Source organism: Bidens hawaiensis, unplaced genomic scaffold (assembly GCF_021521415.1).
Source record: "Bidens hawaiensis isolate Kalapana, Puna unplaced genomic scaffold, B.hawaiensis_p1.1 tig00034408_1, whole genome shotgun sequence".
NCBI lineage: Eukaryota > Viridiplantae > Streptophyta > Magnoliopsida > Asterales > Asteraceae > Bidens > Bidens hawaiensis.
In genome coordinates this window covers 139,318-145,960 of record NW_027505319.1, presented here as the reverse complement: position 1 = coordinate 145,960, position 6,643 = coordinate 139,318, and the positions used below count along the sequence as shown (strand labels likewise).

The 6,643-nt window shown below is 37.0% G+C and overlaps 1 pseudogene across 1 annotated transcript; it reads right to left on the bottom strand.

Moving 5' to 3' along the window:
• Positions 1 to 528: 528 nt before the first annotated feature.
• Positions 529 to 6,440, bottom strand: LOC143612342 (extra-large guanine nucleotide-binding protein 1-like; annotated as a pseudogene). Its single transcript, XR_013149931.1, has 9 exons — positions 6,391 to 6,440; positions 3,053 to 3,989; positions 2,840 to 2,977; positions 2,657 to 2,761; positions 2,383 to 2,568; positions 2,137 to 2,302; positions 1,804 to 2,045; positions 1,477 to 1,646; positions 529 to 1,178 (listed from the first exon to the last, which is right to left on the bottom strand). The product of XR_013149931.1 is annotated as an extra-large guanine nucleotide-binding protein 1-like (transcript).
• Between the last annotated feature and the right edge of the window lie 203 nt (positions 6,441 to 6,643).

The following is a 6,643-nucleotide window of genomic DNA, read 5'->3' as shown; positions in this document are numbered from 1 at the left end:
ATGAGTTGGTTAAAACTGGTCGGTGAAAATAAGTTGATTAAAATGGGACACAACTGGTACCAAATTCACATGGCTGGCCTCGGCAACCACTTAATATTCGTTTGGAGCACCCAAAATATCTGGTTCACATCTATGGATTTCTAAAGAACAAACAAAGTTATTATACTTATATATCAAGACAAATTAAGATCATCAAACAATGATTTAGCTAGGTGCATTACTCAACACAAGATATAATATCTAGCATTTCTTGCACAAATTTAGCATGCCAATTTACAAATTTTTGAACAAATTGATTACCAAAAATCGATTACCACATAAAGCTATAATAATCAATTCCATCTGAATTTTTCCTTAATCTAAAATTAAAATTTCGTTTGCCAAAATTGGTTTATACACCGAGCCGCTTGTGATCGAACCAAGATTCATCCTTAAAAGCTAAAACATCATGCATGAGCATAACTCGCGCGTAATTTATGCCTTTTTACTTCGTATATGCATATATTTACTCTTAGTACATATTATTACATGGGTTAATTAGAAACAAGACAACAATGAAAAAATACCAGTGTTGGATTATTTCTTAACCACATTATATAATAGTCTCTGTGCTTTGCGAAGACCACTCGGTACTAGCAATAGGTTTATTTTCTTCATTTACCCACATCAATACCTCTATCCCATACTTAAGAGCCGCATCAACACTGCCCGCTTCTAGCCCCGTCACTGGTGAAACATAAAGTTTCCGCCTGGTCAACTCGCTAAACAGTTTCTTAAACTTAGCAGCAATGTACTGAAAACCATATTGTGCTACAGATGCATTGTTGTTATGGTTTGAGCTTTGATCATCATACGTGTGGTTGGTTATGAACGGATTGAAATCATGGAACCATTCACATTGCGTAAGAGGGCTTGCTTTGATCTTCTTTTCAAGAAGATCAAACTTGTTGAGCATTAAAAGGAATGCTTTGTTTTTGAACCTTGGATGTGTGACTATGTTTTCAAAGATGCTTTTGCTTTCTAACATCTTGTTCTTGAGGTTCAAGTTGTTGTCGGTGAAGAACTCGTTGTAAGAAGTTAAGTCAACGCAGTAGAGGACGAGGTCAACGTCTTCAAACATGCCTAGCCATTTACAGTTGTATCCTAGGTTGCTTGAATTCACTCGAATCAGTTCGTACCTGCAAACAAAAGACTGTCAATATTACATCTTCAAAAATATATGTAAAACTGTGCACATATGCATAATTGCATATAGTATATTTGCATATACGCATTTAGACAAAAGACTGTCAATATTATATTTTCAAAAATAAACCTTTAAAATAATTAAAATCTACATGCATTCTAGTCAATTTATATGATAGATAGTACAAAATTTAAGGCGGTTCTCATAGTTCTCAACATATAATTTGGTTTTGTATAATGCCTGAAAAACCACTCAGTTCTTTTGTGGTCAACATGTGATATAACACTAACCTTTGCAATGGAGTGTCACTCTGCTCAGTGGCGTCCATGTAGCTAATTGCTGGTGTTGTAGAGGAAACCGAGAACTCCATTGAAGTAAGCCCATTTGAAGATGTAATACCATCAGCATACAGAATGTCCTCATTAGACGGCTCATAAGTCTCACTCGATATTTCAACAGCCTGCGCAACATCCACAAAACCAATTTCAATACTTTGTAACAACTGTTAAATAAATATTAGCAGTGGTTTAAAACAAACTCATTTTTGCGCGTGTCGAGTAAGTAAACGGGTCAACTTTTCAAGTTTAACCGCAATAACAAGGCATGGCAGCACATACCCGAGGTAAGAAATAATCAGCAACTATCGGAAGTGCAGGAAGTTCATCTCGTCTAGCATAAGTTTCTTGAAAAGCTTTATCCTTCCACAATTCCTCGACTAGCGGTGAATACTCGCAAGTTGCAGCTGGAAAATAGGATTCCAGTTTGCCTGACTCCACAAGTTCAATAAGCCATTCAGAGAATTTATTTAATTTTTCTGTTAAGGAATAGATATTTAACTCGAGGCTTTCAACCGAACTCCCTGCAGTTGAATAAAAAAGCTTTAGATTACAATAGCTGATAGTGGATATCAAATTCTTGAAACTATATAAAAAATTAAAAACTAGAAGTACCAGGTTGATCAATTGGTTTTCTTCTAATCTGAACTGAATATTCTTCTTCAAACCGTTTAAGACCCTCGAGCAGAATACTGATATAAAGATATAAATTTCTTTGGATCAACGATTTGACTTTCTGGCGTTCGTCTTCTGTAAATGGAACTTTGTAAAGAATCTTGGCCTGAAAACAAAACATATTATCAGGAACAGGGTACCATTATTGTTTTGCATAATAACCGAGTTGTTTCTACTATGATCTGCCTGTTTATAAATGGCACTTATACCAGATTGATCTTGACCAACGAGAAGTATTTTAGTTAACGGCTTAACATCAGTCTTTTTCTGCTCCAGTTGACTGCCATTGTTGGCAATTTCTTCCTCAGATGTGATAAAAGATTTTGGCGGCATTGGCAAGCGCAAGATAATACAAGCCGCCTTTATTCCAGGCTGAAACCAAAGGCATCAAGACAAGCTAAGTTATGTTGTCCTAGTCAGCGTTCGGGAATTAAGTTAAAAATATGAATCAACCACATACCGTCTCCCATATTTTGCCTTTCTTTTGGTTCTGTCCCTCTTCTTGATAGGATCCGTTGTGGCTTACCCAATAATGGGGGCTACCTTTGTGATTGATACGCGCAAACTGCGTAATTTGCATAAAAAAAAGTCAAACATTGGCCAATGAATCTATAATCAATATTCACATAAAAAGACATCGGACCTTCAACATTAAGAGCTCTCGTGTAGTGATCACTCGATTGTTGAACTTCACATTTGTTTTTCCATTGCTAGCGTTTTCGGGTATGGACCCACCAATAGACAACCCGGGAGTAATAATCTGGCTAGGCTTTTGCCCGTCCTGCTCAAAATTTCACATTGCTATCACTTATCTATCTTGTTTATGCAAAAAACAATCAAATTTATGTATGATTACCTTTCCCCAAAAACCAGACAACTTATCATACCAATAGCTTCCCGGAACAAGTCCTTTTGGCGGGTGCGAGCAAGTTTGTAGCAGTAACACATCTTCTAACGAAAGAGCTTTGCCATTAACAAAAACGAGCCTATGTGGTACTTGGTTTACTTGACATATTTTTTCATCAAACATTACTTGTTTAACTTGAAAATCTGTGAGCACTTGCTTAAGAACTTTCGAACATTTCCCTAACTGCGCACGCTTGGACTCGTCAATCTGATAACCGATACACGTAACACACTTTCTACCTTCCGGCATTGCCCCCATGACTCTCAACACACAATGACTACAATACTTTGCATCGCATACAATGCAAGACTCCTTCATGGTGAACCGGTTTCCCTTAAAGCAACGGTGACACACCCCGTGTTTAACATTAGGATTAGCACGCGGTCAGTCTTGACTCATCATTTCGGAGTCACCATAACCGCTCTCGTCTTGAGCCATCGCAGTAGACTCGGGCTCAACAAACGTCACCATTTGAGTTCTCTTATCATAATCCGAAATCTCTTGGTTTGTAATTCGACCGTCTTCACTAACACTAAGCTCTTCGATTTCGTGACAATCGTTATCCAATCCATCCAAACAATCAGCTCATCGAAAACTCATGGGAATTATTATTATTCTTCTCTTGGCTATCCGAAAACTCTATCGAACCAGTATCTTCCTTAATTTCCATCGAAACTAACTCATTTCGCCTCCTAAGGACGGGATAAACAACTGGTAATGACAGATTACCAGAATTAGCAGGCGTGGATTGGAATGCAGGCAACATCAAGTGGAAGCGCCTTGGGGATATCGTAAGTAACCGGAGTACTCGGTGGCAAAGGAGTTGTAGTCATCGTCCTTTTTGGAAGGACGAATGGGTAATATAGTTTTGAAAATCATACTTAATCTAGGCTCATTTCGAAATAAATAGAAACAGAAATAGAAATAGAAATAGAAATAGAGACGAGTCAACAAGTTTGACGATAACTCCCAAAGTAAGTGCTAGTTACGGCAATAAATTTAACTACTGACTATTCAGGTCCTTTCAGTTTCATAAACCATAACTTCGGATTTTTCGTATTAATAACCGTATTCATTTGCCCAACTCGGGAATATAAATAAGGTATTTTGTATTAATAAAAACTTGTATTTAACTTAGTTTATAATTCATAACTTTCAATCATGCCAAATAGTCCATAATAACTCTCAAAATCGCTTAAAACGACTAAAATTCACATTAATGAAAGTACAAAGACTAATTTTGCTAAATCTTTCATATCTTCGACTAAATTAACGAAACTTAGCTCCCAAGATATGTCAATTAATGTTCTTAAATAGTCCAAGTCGTTTTCTTGTTACTCAAGATTTGATCTTTAAGATTTTGAACATGATTTTGTCATAAAAATTGATTATTCGGTTTTCCTTAAACGAGTTAGTAACTAAATAAAGAATATAAGGGGTTTGTATTTAATAAAAACATGTTTTAAACCCTAAAATCTATTGAAAACAAAAGCCATCACCTCTATAACTCGAAAGCCCTCTCCTCCATCGTCGGTTTCTTCAAGTTTCATCAACAATTTTAAGCTTTAGTTTGACTTTGGTTTTCAAGACCCCTTTGACCTCGATTATCTCCTTGTTGTTCCATTCATATACCAGGTAAGTTGTCTTATGTAAATTTTTTCTCTATTGTTCAATGGTCAATTACCTTCAATCAATTTCTGAGATTGAGGAGATTTAACAGGCCAATTGGACTCCGACTTGTTTAAGGGCAAATTAGTCAACAAAGTTGACCAGTCAATTTCTATCACTTTTGGTCGGAATTAGCTTTCGGTCTAGAAGACTTTTAGTTTTATCACAATATTTTGAGTGTAATGACCAAAACCCGACTCGCTGTTCGGATTCTGGTCAGCACCAGCTCGCTTATTTACTGAAAATCTCATAACCGGAGTTTTATACATCTGTTTGGGTTGATTCCATCGGCTATGTTCTCGGTTTTGACTCTATTTTATTTTGTATAAGTCTCAGATCTAGTTGGATCAGATCACTCTTCACGTTAACTTTACTCGTTTATTCTATCTCTCGGTTTATTCGCTTAATCGTTAAGGTGAGAAGTCATTCCCCACATTTTACAGATTTTAAACGTTTTGGGGACAGTTACGTACTTATCTGTATTTACATACTTATATATTATTCACAATAGCAAACTGTGAGTGCTGTGTGTTATCAATTGAATTATTTAACTGTTATTTGTTTAATTGTTTATTTATTGTATTTTGGAGAGGTTCATTAGAAGTATAGCATGTCCATATGATCATACGCGGTCTTAGTAACCAAAGCCTGATTCGCTAGGCGATGGTCAACTGATACAACTATTTGCTCATGTTTTGATTGATTTAAACTCACAATATCAGTTTTGCTCATTTTATGTATACATTATTGTTATATCCTGGTGACTTTTCTCACTCAACCACGTATTGATAAATCTATATTATTTTGTACGCATTTTGCAACAGCCCAGCTACCACCGCACCATAATATTGTCCGCTTTGGCTGGGACGTACCACCATCGCTTCACGGATTTGCTTTTGGTTGCCCATGTGGAGACTTCCTAGGAGGTCACCCGTCCTGATACTACTCCCACATGAGCACGCTTAACTGTGGAGTTCTGCTCTCATCCACTACCATTAAACTCCCAAAACGCGTTATGATGTGGAAGATATCCACCTCCTTATAAAGAAGGTTTTGTTCTTATCCCCAACCGATGTGGGATGTCACAATCCACCCCCTTTAGGGGTTCAACGTCCTCGCGGGACCTGGCACCATCGGTTCGGCCCTGGCTCTAATACCATCCGTAACAGCTCAGTTACCACCGCACCATAATATTGTCCGCTTTGGCCGGGACGTACCACCATTGCCTCACGGATTTGCTTTTGGTTGCCCAGGTGGAGATTTCCAAGGAGGTCACCCATCTTGATACTACTCCAACCTGAGCACGCTTAACTGTGGAGTTCTCCTCTCATTCGCTACCATTAAGCGCCCAAAACGCGTTATAATGGGGATTGTATCCACCTCCTTATAAAGAAGGTTTTGTTCTCCTCCCCAACCGATGTGAGATGTCACACATTTGCAGGTTATCATTTGGGTTGAAGCTAAGATGAAGAAACACTTAGAGAGACCTTAGTTAATAAAATAAAAAATATTTGTGTACTATTTTTATTTTGGTAATTTGTTAAACTTTGTGTACTTGATTGAAATTTTGTAATAAATAAATAATTAGGTATTGTCAAATTTAAGTTGTATGATAGTACCTTCCTTGTGAGCTGTGAACCAACGGTTCGTACCCCGGCATTTGCGCCATAGGTTGGGGTGTGACAAGTTATACATGTTTTATATACATAATTAGCACCCATTTATATACATTTTTTAATCATTGTTGTGCAAAAAGCCTAAAACACTGTATAATTTCTACACAATTAACTAAGTCCATCAGTCAGAATTCATTTAGCTATCCATTTTGCATAAGCAAAATAATTGTTTTAGTTCCAGTTACTTGTAATTTGT